The 15,313-nt window shown below is 35.8% G+C and overlaps 2 pseudogenes; both read left to right on the forward strand.

The window, feature by feature from the left end:
- The first annotated feature begins 3,046 nt into the window (after positions 1 to 3,046).
- LOC119192622 lies at positions 3,047 to 5,155 on the forward strand (annotated as a pseudogene).
- Positions 5,156 to 5,419: 264 nt separating this feature from the next.
- On the forward strand, positions 5,420 to 8,832 carry LOC119192624 (annotated as a pseudogene).
- Positions 8,833 to 15,313: the final 6,481 nt, after the last annotated feature.

A 15,313-nucleotide genomic window follows, 5' to 3' on the forward strand; every position in this document is an offset into this window, starting at 1 on the left:
CATTTGCCCTAGCTGAAATGTATTAATCGCAAATAACGATAAAAATATAAACATAGCAGCCACCTATCCAACAAATACATACACAAAATTTATCACTTAAAGATTTCTCTTATAACGTTCAGTTATATGAGTTTTCGTTGGTGTGTGTTTACGCAACATCTATGTTTCAACTGCCATGCATTTGTTTGCATATTTACGTACGCGCCCTAAGGGCTGGCCCAGAAAGCTGACCTCTTGTCGAAGGCTCACTTTCTGTAGCCGCTTATGCAAGCCTTATTTACTCGACATATTTGCATTTTTCATTGTTCATCCTATAGCACACAAATAACTTGTTTTAGTGCACGCGGTTGCAGCATCAGTGGTAACAGTTTGGGTACATTGGATTTCGGTAAAAAAGGGTTTGGACGTGTATTCGTGCGGCGATAAATAAGCCATTAACCTGCGAGGACGTTCACTGACATGTATGTCTGGATGTAAACAAAAGTTTCACAATTGTGACAGTCAAAAATAAAATTAAACTTTGCATAAAGACATCTATAATTAATAAAAAATATTATAAGTGATAGATTTTTTAAGTAATCTCATTATATTAAATCATTTTGGTACTTCAATGCTACAAATTTAACAAGTCAAATTGACACCGGAATAAAACTGGTATTCGCAAAAACACCGTTGTATTTTAATTAAAAATAAGATGCCGATGTAAATTTCGGTAATGGACAGAAAGGTCTTGTAAAAAAAAAGATAAATTTCAAAAATATATTCTAAGCGTAAGTTTAAAACACGAACCTACCACGTCAAAAATAAACAAAAAAAAAGACTACATACTTAATTGAAACAAATAAAGGAATTATTCTTGTTTAAGCGCTCTACGGAACAATAAAGCAAATCAATGAAACGTATTCTTTTTCAGTAGCAAATCGCAAGGCGTCCGAAGGAATTATGGGCAACAGCCCGCCAATTATTACCACAACAGACGTGAAACTAAAAAGACCGAAAAATCTTGAAATGATCAAATTACAAAGGATTTCTTTTTTCTTCAGAGCAAAATATGTATCAAGAAACAACATTAAGTGCAGTAACTGCCAGTAAAGGTGTAAGATTTATTATTTTTTATGGGTGAAATGCAACGGTTAGGCACACCTACTTCTATTATGAGGGACGCAAGTCAAATAGGGCGCCACCTAGATCTCTGTACCTGGGTGCTAGTTGCCACGTTTACCACTTACACCCCTGGGTAGAGACGACTCGGTAAATAGATATTTTTGAAATTATAATCATTTGGCAATAAGGACGCCAGCATATTTTTATTCTACCATATTAAGCAATTATTAATTGTAAACCATATTAGGCGCCGGTATTACAATATAATTTAAAAGAGTTAATTTTATGCTTCCACTCTCTATTTCGAATTTATTTCTATACGATATCATTAAGCTTGAATTAATCGAATTTATTATAATGTGCTCCTAATATGGTACTGCGCACAAAAACTTAGATATACGTAACAAATTTCTTTTTTCAAATAATATCGGCGCCTTTAAGTAGGTTGAATATGCGGGTAAAAGTATGAACCAAGGTTACGTCACACATTGAGGTCAAGAGCGATTGATGCGCCTGCCTTGCCATCCTTTTGTGACCAGCGAACACGCTGTGGTCGATGCGAATTGATTATCACGCTGTGAAACACGACGTGACTGGCATCTTATTGTTTTAGGTTGTATGAATGTTGGTGATTACTAAATTGAGTTTGCAAGTGCAAAATACGCGGAAATTTACAAAAAAAAAACACAAATTTTTGTACGAGTACTGTACTTAAATACATTTGATGATAATTAGTACAGTCCTATATCGAGTACCAAGTAACAACATGCGTCCATAAATGGTCGCTATAATTATGCTGGTCTGCGTTTTGCAATGGCGCCGAAACACTAATCTTGAGAATCAGTGTGCCGAATATTGCCAACGTTATCTCAATGATCGAAATCAATTCAAGATTGACCCACAGAGATATACTTGGACTCCGTTATGTTTTTATGGTACCTGTAAGCCTGCAAATAATCAAGTGGGTCACTTCATTATAACCTTTACCGCCTTTGAACAACTGCTAAGTACACCACAATCATGAGTGCGGTGACGGAAAAGAATGAAGATTTAAAAAGAGGAGGCTATCTGGGAGTCGCACTGTCCATACAAAACGTATGAACTAAGTCGCTGTCACTTATAGTCAAGTTTCTACAAAGAGCATAATTAATAGGGTAATGTGAGACAGTGGTGTTTAAAACAATAACCAAATCCAGTGATGAGTGGACTATCCTGGTCGAAAAATGACAATCATAACTTTAATGGCCTCTTAAAATTTCAAGCTTATAATTTTTCGTTTATGAAATTTAACACAATATAAACAATAAAATAGGCTTCTTTGCATTCATTTGCTAGGATTTACAATAAAATTATAATACTGTCATGACCCCAATGTGTAATGGTGTGCAAAAATGCAAATCGCGAGAGACTACCATTGATGGAAAAGGACGGTGCATTTTGTTCGTTCTTGCGTAACATATTCAAGAGTCATGCAAAAGCAAAACAAATAAACACATGCGGGTATTTACTATTTATATAAGTAGTAGGTATTAACCAGAATGCATAGACCAAATATTATGAATTTTCATATAGAAAATATTAACATTAAAAATCATGCATTTAAACATTACATAATGGACGGAAAACAAAACGGAGTTTTGGAATTTGCAAAAAAAAACAACTTTTTATTGACTGTTACATTTTTCATACGCAAAATTTAATCACCCAAAACTGTTGAATTATATAATAATTTATCCATAGAGAAAATGCCTTTAAGCCATTGTAATCACCGAGCAATGTGTGGATAATAATCACAACCCTACACTTGCTCATGAATTACTTTTTAATTCAGTTCTGATGGCGTTGCTCGAATGAGGTTAATCGTAAATCCCATGAAATCACCTACACAATTTTAACTAAATTAAATAAAAATCATGCTATCAACGTTTTTCTTTGTTTACAGAATTGAAGCGTCTCGGTTGACTGTCCTTGTGGGTGAATACGACGTCAACTCATCTCAGGCTGCGGGTTACCAGGTTAGCCATGTGGCTCAACATCCAGACTTCAACAAATATTCGTATGATTGCGACATCGCTGTCCTGAGACTGGAGGAGCCTTTGCCGGACAATCTTTACCGACCTGCTTGCTTGCCAGGTAAATACTTGATACATGTTCAAATATGGAATGTTCATGAAAGTATGAAACATCTATTCGCACAATGTACTGGCTGCTTTCTGCAGTTTTATTTGTCGAAAAGAATAGAATCTACGTCGACGTAATTTCGAATATGCCCAAAAGTTACTGAAAACTATTTCCAATTAAGTCTGATATTTTAATGTAGTATTCATAAATTATAAAGATTTTTTATCGTCGTGTAATAAAGCCTCGTGACATGCCCTAGATAAATAAATATAATAATCTCTACAAAAAGCTCTACTTCGTACAAACACTTCTGTTGATATAAAAATATTAATAAAATGTGTGTCTAAGGTATCTTATTTATTTCCAGACTGGACTGACGAGCATTATCTTGAAGGTGTAGACGCCATTGTTTCTGGCTGGGGCAGCACTGTGGAAAAAGGACCTTCATCTAATGTTCCTATGAAAGTAAGCAAAGATAACAAGTTCTAAAATAAAATTCCTATACCAGAAATGGGTATTTAAAATATTATGGTGTTTTTACATCAAATAATATTTAACGTAATTTTTTTTTATAGTCTATCTAAATTTTGTTTTTATTCAGGCCAACATAACTACTAAGATTTACTATTTTTGTAGGCTGGAGTACAAATCTGGGCTCAAGAAGAATGCACGAGCGCCGGGTACGGTCGGAAGAAAGTGACCCTCGCATGTTATGCGCTAATGCTGCTAGTAGAGACGCTTGCACTGGCGATTCTGGCGGTCCGTTGCTGATGGCCAAACCGCATTATACCCTCGTCGGTGAGACTAAAAACTTTATACCTACATATATAATGTTAGGGATGTATACATCTTAATGTTAGAGACGAAATATATAGGTAGAGCATGAAGCAATGACAAGTAGGCAAAATTATACCGACCGTCAAAGAAAACTTTCGTTCATTCTCAGTTGACATTTCCTTAGACGTAACTTCACATAGCACCATGTGCTGTGAAGTCACTTTGCTGAACTCTCAATAAAAAAAAAAGATAAGCAAGCGTACTCTACTCTACATGCCGTGTAGGAACAGCCCGCCAAAAAAGCTAATTTGGTCAGCTTTAATTTCCATCACGTTTTAATAGTAATTGAAATGGTACAAATAAAATAAAGATTCCGTAAAGCAATTCTTGGCATGTCTGTTTTAAATATATAGGCAGTATATGTTCCATTGTCTATCTAAAACCACCCGACTTTTAGACAAGTTCACTTTAAAAGTTGATTTACCGTAGCATAATACCTCTGCTGCATGTAGAGTCAACAATATTATTTTTTTTCAGGCATTGTGTCATGGGGAAGAGGCTGCGCAAGACCTAGTTACCCGGGAGTGTATACCCGCGTGGATCAGTTCATGCCCTGGCTCAAAGTGGCTCTACGCAACGCCTGCACGTGCCAACCACCTTCATCGGGCTAAATAAAACAAACAATTTAAATTATAACAAAAAATAATAGAAAGTTTGTAATGTTCTAGGTTAGTAAAACAACCAAAATCATTATTTTTGTTTAATAATCTACATTTATAAAACAAATGAGGCCAGTATATTGACGAGGTGTTTATGCCAATTCAATATCTACTATAGGTTATTTATATATTTAAAGGAAATTTTAACAGTACTTATAAATTAAGTAAATGTAGACAATTGATTTGGTGTTTTTTAATGTTTTATAATAATGTAATGAAAAATGTATCAGTATTAGATTTACTATTTAGGTACATACATATTTTATTGTTATTAGTTTTATTATGTGGTACAAAGTGACTACAAAACCATGGCTGTGATTAGTTATAAGTTAGTATATTAAGTTTGTTGTACATGTTTGGTTCTTTTCATTAGGAAATAACCATTATTATAATTTTAATTATAAAAAATACAATATATGCTGAAAACAAAAAAAGTCTCTTATTCAACCTTATATGAGCAATGCATATTGAAAAATAATATTATATCGGGAGTTTCTATGTTAGCATATAACGAATTCGCCTTTTGCCCTGCTCGAGTGGAGACGTTAATTTAGTTAGGTAATCCAAGACTTAAAGTTGGTAGTCCATCGACATATTGAAACCTTATTTGGCTAGAACAGCGAGTAGTATACGTTTTGAAAAATCATTTAGTCTATGGTTTTTTACCATAGACAATATGATTAAAATTGCCGCGAAAAATATTTTCAATTTTGACATGCGACTGACATTATTTGGTACCGCAATGCAATGTCAACTGTCAAGTAAATTTTGAATCAATTTTATAACTGGATTTCTACACAGAATAAATGATATTAAAACGATACGGACAGAACAATAGCTAAACTAAGTGATAACATAGAAATATCTATTCGCTATTATGAATTTTTCCGACAATGAGGCTGTAAGTATGACTGTCACTGATTCTGTTTCCAAACAATACAAGATTTCGTTCTTGATTAATAACTGTAACAGAATTGTAAAACGATGCGGATTAATAATTTTCATTGCCATACGTAACGTATGATCTTACGTTGTAAGATAAGTCAATAGGATTAATGTTTATTTAATACTTTTCGCTTCTTAGGATGACACATCAAGCGTCGAAAGCACTTCAAATACCGACAATACTTCGCGAAGTGAAACTCCGACAAACTCTAGAGTTAAGAAACGTAGACGCGGGAAAAAGAAAGCTATCAAACCAGTGAAACCACCTTACAAATTTAAGTAAGTAACTTTTATTTAAACCACTAAAGTTTTACTCACTAATTTCTATATTAACAGGAATGTAATTGACATTAGAAAGTATAAGGAAATGAGGTAGAATACAATTCTGAGCCATTGGTGTTTATAACCAATTAAGCATAATAGATATTAACACCTTGTGTTTATTCTGTAATATACTTTATCATAATTCTGTACTCAGTTGCAGTGCAAAAGAAGACCATGGTCAGCCATTGTTTGGGTGTCAGTTCAACCACCACCTGGGGAGGGAGCCCCAGGTGTTCGCTGTTGTCGGCAGCAACAGGGTTTCTATATATGAATGTCCTGAAAGTGGAGGCTTCAAGTTTCTCCAGTGTTATGCTGACCCTGATGTAAGTGTGAATATAAAATTAATTTTGTTTACACTGTGCAAGCAAATGTTTGTAAAGATGTTTGGATGGTAAGAATTTAATACAGAAACCTTTAAATAGGTTTGAATGAATTTAGACACACAGATCACTGGCTCAACATATTATAGATTAGTTGTATCATACAGAAGTAGACAGTGAGACTCGTATTTCAAAAACATTCTCACGGCAGAGCTAGAAATGCTAACTAGTTTTAAAATTGTATACAAATTATTATAACAATTTTCAGGTTGATGAAACATTCTACACCTGTGCTTGGTCATATGAAGAAGAAACAAATCTCCCTCTATTAGCGTTGCAGGATCAGCGGCATAGTCCATCTTCCATCCCGCCACGCAGACCTGCATCAAACATTACATAGGGCATGGCCACGCCATCAATGAAGTCAAGTTCCACCCCAGAGATCCAAACTTACTCCTGTCTGCAAGCAAAGACCACGCTCTACGACTCTGGAACATTATGACTGATGTTTGCATAGCTATCTTTGGTGGTGTAGAAGGACACAGAGATGAAGTATTGAGTGCTGATTTCGATCTCAAAGGGGAGAGGATCATGTCCTGTGGGATGGACCATTCCCTAAAATTATGGAGGCTAGACAAACCGTCTATGAATGAAGCTATCAAACAGAGTTACAATTTCAACCCTCATAAGCGTTGAGGCCTTTCAATTCACTGAAGGAGCATTTTCCTGACTTTTCTACACGTGACATTCACAGGAATTATGTGGACTTTAGGTGGATGGGTGTCCAAGGTATTGTAGCCCTTATTATAATCATTTATAAATCTAGTAGATTGCTCTATCATACTTTTGCAACATCCTAATTTATTTAATGATAATCTAATTTGATTTGACAGCAGATAGATTAAGGACAGGAGAGGATGGGACTCCTGTAATATGTTGAAATCTCAATAATTTATGATATATTATTGAAAGTGAGGATGAGTTAAAGTATAATCACTGTCATTCCATTACACTGAGGTAGGGAATGGCTGGAACCATGAGGGAAAATGAACATGAGCTAAAATATCCGTTAATTATGTCAATAGAATTATATTTTTATTTATCTCCAGTCATGTGAGAATGCAATAATTTGTTGGAAGCCAGGCAGGCTTGAGGATACGGAGCTGGAAATGGCTGGAACCTTGATTGAAAATGAACATGAGCAAAAATATCTCCTTAATTATGTCAATATAATAATATTTTTATTTATCTCCAGTCATGTGAAAATGCAATAATCTGCTGGAAGCCGGGCAGGCTTGAGGATACGGAGCTGCGGCCCGGCGACAACTCCGTCACCATTGTGCACCGCCGACTACAAAGAGTGCGAGATTTGGTTCATAAGGTTTGCTGTGGATTACAGTCAAAGGGTAATCATTATTTCAATAAATTATACTTTCTATGGATATTATTATCCATATAGGATACCCAATTTGTAAAAAAATAATAGTATACAAAAAGTAAAGAACTATTTTAGATATTATCTTTTTCTGTTTTCAGTGACATGTTTGTTGTCATACTCATGCACTTAATTTATTCAAAACAAAAATATGCATGACTAAAAATAGCCCTACAAATTTATTGCAGGTAATAGCGCTAGGCAACCAGTGTGGTAAGACGATGGTGTGGGAACTCGGCAACGTGGCGGGCGGCTCCAAGGCGTCGCAGCTCGTGCACCCGCGCTGCGTCGCCGCCGTCAGACAGGTACTCCGCCCACTAAATACTTACAATCGCTTTTTATGTGTGACTAGGTGTAGCTAGTGGCTTTGCTCGCGTTTAAACCTGCGCCTCAACAAGAAACTCACTATGACTCCACAGCCAACTTTATGGAGAATCTGATAAAAATTCCATAATTCCCATGGGTGCAAATTATCGGAATAAAAGTAGGCTGTGCATTACTCCAAGACATGTTCTATCTGTGGACCAAATTTCATTCAAATATGTTTCTAACATCCAAACGTCCAAACATTTTCACAAACTTTCATGTGGAAAATAAATGAGAACAGTGTCACAAGTGTTTAAATATCAATTTTCTTATGAATGCACAATCATAATACCTGATTTTGTTTTACTTATCGAATGTTAACAGCATCTGGAGGAAGTTGTCTTGAGCAAATTTTATTATAAATTCAGCAGCATTCCCTTACCTGGGATTCAAACACAGGACCACCAGGTGGTTATCATTTCCCCAAAACAAATATCAAATAAAACATGTATTTATTTTCAGGTTACGTTATCTCGGAACGGTAAAATACTTTTAACTTGCTGCGACGACGGGACAATATGGCGCTGGGACAGAGTCAACGGAAGTAATTAGAATTAGTATTTCTGACATGGCATACAGTTATACTGGATCTGATATTGTAGACCAAATAAGTCAACAAGAGACGGTCGCCAGAATTATGTCGGCCTTATAAGTCACACTAGCTAACTAATAAAGCTCTGGATCAACAGCTAATCTGTCAGTTATAATGGCCGCCTAACAACTTGACTTACCACGTCATGGGGCATTATTTGGTACATAATTGTAGTAACATCATAATCCAAAAGACATCGACGCGGTAGTGTAGTCAAGCTGTTTAACCGCTATTCAACTTATCCGCCGTCAGTCCGACTTTATCGTAAGACCGATTCGTCGGTTAAAGTAATTACTGTCGGATACAAAACACACAATTGAATGAGAACCTGAATATTAATTGTATTTTTATATTAAGCCTCTAACGGGCGAAAAACTGCATAGAATAAGAAACGATCTGTCTGAAAGCTCAGAATTAATTCTGGCTTTACCAAACAATGTAAGCATTTTTTAATCATCAAGCAAGACTGTTAATTGGATCAAATTTAATTAAATAAGTCCTCTTAGCTAAGGTTTATAATTTTAAATATAGAACCCCCTCCACAATTCACGCTTTATTTTCCAACCTAACCTAACCTAACCAGAGAATAAGCAACCATCCACAATCTCTAAATAAAACAACACATTTATGCCAAATGTTTATTTAATGACCAACAGTTAAATCTACGTAATTAACAAAATCACAGGGCCAGATCTACTCGCGGGTAGTCGCTACTCCACACGCACGTGGCTCTAACCTAGTCTAACGCTAGACATCGACGTGAACCTCTACTAACGTTAACTGCACCCATGACTGCGTAATTGAATTTTCAATCTCTTTTATTTCCATAGACTGATAAACCTAAAGACGCCGGTTGTGGTGAGCTTTAAAGTCCATTTAAATCTGGGTTCGCGATATAAATGGTGATAGTGAATTGAATTATCCATTTCATGCGCATTCTTCTTTAAAAACGATACTTATTGTAATAGTATTGTTGAATTTCGGAAAAACGCGTGCAACAGTAATTCTAGCAGTTTTGTTTGTTTTCATGTGACAAACGCGGTGCACTATTAGCGCATAAGCTTTGTGATTAGACTCGTAATGTGACGTCTTGTAGGTTTATTCGTCTCTGTTTAATTCAGTCTTTACAATTTTACAATTAAACGAGCAAGACTGGCGTAAACAATAGCCAATGTACAAAATTTTTAACATCAAAACTTTGATTAATGTTTTTATAAACATTTTAATATGCCGTTTTAAGATAAATTGAGATATCAAACGTGAATACAAATATAAATAAAATTACTAGAGTAAAAAACTCACAAGTATACAAGGACGCGTTAAATCATTCATAAATTACAGGGGATACGTTGAGCTAAGACAAAGTACACATCACTCAAAATACAAGCTGAATATCGATAACACGCCACAACACTATCGATAAAATCACTTATATGTACTAAGTATTGTCTGCACTATTTCGTAGATAAAATCGATTTTAATTATCGGCATCTAAAATTCAGTTTTGCGTTAAATCTAATTCGTAACGTAAAGTTTATCTAAAATGTCGCTGTTTGTGGGTTTAGTGATGTGGCGTGCAAGAAATTCAAATTTTCTTCGACCTTCACTTAACTTAAGTCAATTTCTTATAACACAATTCTATTTTAAGTCACAAAAGGTTAACTCTTGGTCTCTCGTGGCTCGCCGGCGAGCCAAGACAGCTACATGACATTTGCGTGTGTCACGGGATTATAACCTTATATACTACATAATAAGGTTATTTTCCGTCACACGCGTAGCTGTTTGACAAGTCATGACGGGTTAAAGGTAAGGACAACAAATATTCGCAATACGCAATGTACTAAAAGAGATCTGGATACATCATTTCATATGGTGACGATGAGAAAAATGAATATTATATTTCTGAAACACATTCCCACGTGTCATACCATAACTGTTTCATATCCTAGATTTAATTATAAAATCTGATCTTTAATACGTTGGAGTAAGTTAAATTACACTTACATACATTCACACTTATTTACCCCGAAGGTAGACAGAGGCGCAACTAGAACACCTAAATTTGTTCTGACCATTAATCGATTGCGCGCCATCTCAATTGTATTATAGAAATTGACCTAAAATACGAAATGGCATAATCGGACATAAGAATCACTCAATAATAATTATCACAAGACAATTCAAATAATAATACCGTCGCATACAACAAATATACATACATAACAATTCATTAACTTCGTAAAGGCACGTAACTATAAACAAACCATCCAAAACAATGGTGTAACATCGTGTTATTATTATACTTCTTTATAATATAATTATTAATTGCAATCTCTGTAGACGACGCGTTCTGTTCGCACACTACGTCATGGATATTCTCGAAATTGCTGTTACTAAAATCGTGATTGTAAGTTACATATTTATTAAATTACCTAATAGCAATTAAGGCATTTTCCTGAAAATAATAAAAAAAGCTTTATAAAGGCTAAATGATAAAACAGTTAAACGAAAAAGCCTAAGAAAATTCTTTTTATTATTTAATTGTGTACAACTGTCGACAAATTAGTGACGCAACAAAATACTACACTATAAAACTTATAAAAAAGGTATATTCCATGACATAACATGCGAACTTGCACACACCGCTTTCAATTCGATAAAATATCCGAATACGGACAACGTGAAACTAACGTCTACGCTACTTGGGTTTACGCTTACAGCTAAGTAATAGGAGAGTGCTACGTAAAATTAACTAGTACTACATTGGGGCGGTCATAATACTTAGGTTAAGATAAGAGAGGGATGAGCAAGTGAGGCGAATGAATGAAGTTAATGTGGAACCGCTGCAAACATATCTCTCACGCCGCCATTTTGGCGTCTTTGTCATAACATTCCCGCTAAAGGCAATACCGACTTTTTGTACTTATGTAGTAAGTCGATATTGGATTGGCGATAGCGCAAATATTTGATCAAATACGCCAATTATGGTGACGACATTTGATATAACTCAAGTCATATTTCTAGATCTAAGTTTAAAAGGGGCAGTGTTCACTATTTAATAAAAAATCCGTTGTCTAAAGTAGGCGTAAAATAACGTTGGCCTTGTAAGTCTCGATATACTCACAGAAATTCCACAAAACAAAAAATGATACACGAAATTCATAACAGATCACATCACGAATATAATAAAATTATTGTATTACACAATGAAGTCACGTCACTAGAACGTTACCCTGACTAGAATACGATTATGGGAATTCACTATAAAATTACAAATTCGGAAGCCATCCATTGTGACCACTAAAAGTACGAATCATTAATTTTATCACAAAAATTATACTCATCTTAGTGGGAGAATACGAAGGTAACTATAAAAATTGTTCCAAGTTCATACTTTTATATGGCTCAATACCTACACTAAACATCTATAGGTGATCACAACATCGAGATATCGTTTCAAATTGAGTATTGTAAAGAGAATGTTTAATGTGCTTCGTGATAGCAAAGAGTCAAACTTAACTGATAGTTCTAATGTAGGAGAAATGTAAAATAGTGAACTTATTAATAGGGGTGGGTACAAGAGATCTTTAAATTCGGTAACATAATGTTCAATACGAGATCTTTTATATTACAAAACAATTCTACCAATTACGTAAAACTATAATATCCTTTACATTTTACCTTTAGGCAAATTAACATAACGACTAGAATTATAATTCAAATGGGAAATTTTAACAATTCATAATATGATTCGAATTATAAATCGTCATACATTCTGACAAGGATCATGGAACACTTGGCGAGAATCAATAATGTGCAAGGACTGTTGTGTTCGGGTTCGAAGGACCACTACAGCCAGTGTACATACATTATGACAATCTCAGGGTCACACACTAAGTGCAGAGCCGTTCAATTTATGTGCAAGTTTGATGCTTACCATCAGGCGAAGGCAACGGCATGCTCGTTCCGTCAATTATTTAAAAAATAAGACAAATGTCATTTATGTATTTCAATCAATGACAAAACAGCAGCATAGGTTCTGCCGTATTAGCCGTATCAATGATACGGGGCCCCTCTTGGTCCATGCCTACATTGTTGCTTAAACTAAGCAGGTTCACAAGTTCACACTGCCCTGAAGGGCCCCCAACAAATTTACATATAGGGCCTCTATGGCAAGCTATTCTACTGGACAAAAACGACATTTAGTGTTTGCTGTTCGCCAAAACGATACTAGCGCCTCGCTAGATTCAGTAGCGACAAACAGAACAAATGGAATGTTAAACGGGAATGTTTTATAGCGGCTACAAACAAGCCGGTATAGAGCTTTAGGGGTTGTTGGTGGTGTAATATTTGTACGTAAATTGAGACCCGTTAAATATAGTCGTACGCGAAATTCACACTCAGATCGTCAAGAGTGAGTTCTGCACGGTCTAGTTTTGAATGGACTGGACAGAGCTTTAATGTTTACAAATTGAACGTGTCTATCGCGCGTATAAGCTTGTTTTTCTAAATCTATAATTATATGACGTCATCTGTCAGTCATCGATCTCGAACAATGGAATATGTCCTTACAAGTGCGTTTTGTTAATAACTTCCAGTTACTCAGTAAGAAAGCAGTCAAACACAATATAATGGAACAACAGTACTGCAGAAGATTCAATTAATACCAGGATCATCTCGCTCAATATCCAGCTTTTTATAATTCCTTCTAACAGGTTACGAGAACCTCTCAAACCCTTCGCATATGTTACCGGGTCTCAATTGCCGCATCACACCTTCTCACCCTGGTCGTGCGGGCTGGCTCGCCGAAAGTTGTCGAGTGTCGTGGCTCCCTCGAAGGAGCTACTCGCGCGGTTGTTTTCATTGCGCATGTGTGCCTCCCTCAGCTCTTGAGATATCTCCACCCACGATTTTTTGCTCAGTCTCCTCATTGCAGGTCTAATATTATGATTGCAAATAAAAATAAATAAATAAAAAGTGTGAAATTTGATTTTTTGTGCTTATTAGGGCTGTTGAATGCATTTTTTATGATATTTTTGGTACATGAAAATGTATAAAATTATAATTTTATAAGTGCAGGTACTTTGATGTTATGGTTACATTATTGTGATTATAATTATATGGAATTTCGTCCCATTCATTATAATCCTTGTCAGATTGTAAAGACATGAAGTAATTTAAAATGTGACAACGTCCAGTGACGAAATCCTATAGCCACTTATAAAGGATAGTTACAAATCAATACATAGATATTGAAACAAGCTTTACATGTTCATAAGACAATAATAAAATTAAAATAACTAAGATTTGTAATACATTTTTGCAATCCGGAATCTTAATTTTAAACAGACAATAGGTCTAATTTATTGTCGTCGGGACGTTGTCACGCGAAATGAAACCTTATGAACGCGTTTGTGTCAGTGTGTCGATGGGCGGTCACCTGACGCGTCCGGAGGGCGAGCGCAGGTGCGAGCGTATGTAGCCGGTGCGGTAGTCCATGGCGTCGCGGTTGCGCCCCGAGCCGCTGCTGCCGCGCTGGCGACGGCGGCTCCATCTGGACGATTTTATTCATACACATACATACATAATAGTATCACGCGTCTATCCCATTGGGGTAGGCAGAGCTATGGTTTGCCACACTTCTGGCATACTTCTCGCGCTTCCTCCACCTTCATTAATCTTTTCATGCATTCCCGCCGGTTCAGTTTGACCTGGCCTATTCATACATTTTATAATAGCCGACACACAACTGACTTAGTTGTGTGCTCAAGTTGTTTGTCCGTCATGGTACCGTGATTTAAATTTCTTTAATTTTGACCAGCTGGTTAGTTGGATCATGACTACGACGCAGTTCAAATATGAAAAAGTTACTTCTCAATGCAAATTCAACAATATCATTTAAACATATTACAATGATAACCCATTGGGATTACGGTAATCGTAAAATAATAATAAAATTTTTACTCTCGTTTATTCGAAGACTGCAGATTTCATGATCACAAGGCGATAATTTACCAAATTTTAGCGAAAACATATTTTATTTCCATATCCACATTTGCGTAAATATAAGAAATCATTTTAAAAACAATATATATTAGCGGGTGAGGATAGTCATGGTATTCACCATCAAACAAATTGCTTAGGGCCGTTCAAGTATTACGTAACACAAATTGGAGGGGTTCTTGTAAAACGTTACGATGCGTTACAGGGGCGGGAGGGGTTTCGTACAAAATGTTATGTAACATTAGTTTTTTTTTTAAAACAACAAAAATATTTTAGCAACTTTCAGGTATTTTGCGTAAAATAATTGTAAATAATAATATCAGCCCTATATTATATACTTGCCCACTGCTGAGCACGGGCCTCCTCTACTACTGAGAGGGATTAGACCTTAGTCCACCACGCTGGCCTAGTGCGGATTGGTAGACTTCACACACCTTCGAAATTCCTATAAAGAACTTCTCAGATGTGCAGGTTTCCTCACGATGTTTTCCTTCACCGTTAAAGCGAACGATAAATTCACAAATAATACACGCATGATTTTTAGAAAAGTCAGAGGTGTGTGCCCTAGGGATTTGAACCTGCGGACATTCGTCTTGGCAGTCCGTTC

Source organism: Manduca sexta, unplaced genomic scaffold, assembly GCF_014839805.1.
Source record: "Manduca sexta isolate Smith_Timp_Sample1 unplaced genomic scaffold, JHU_Msex_v1.0 HiC_scaffold_3002, whole genome shotgun sequence".
NCBI classification, from domain to species: domain Eukaryota; kingdom Metazoa; phylum Arthropoda; class Insecta; order Lepidoptera; family Sphingidae; genus Manduca; species Manduca sexta.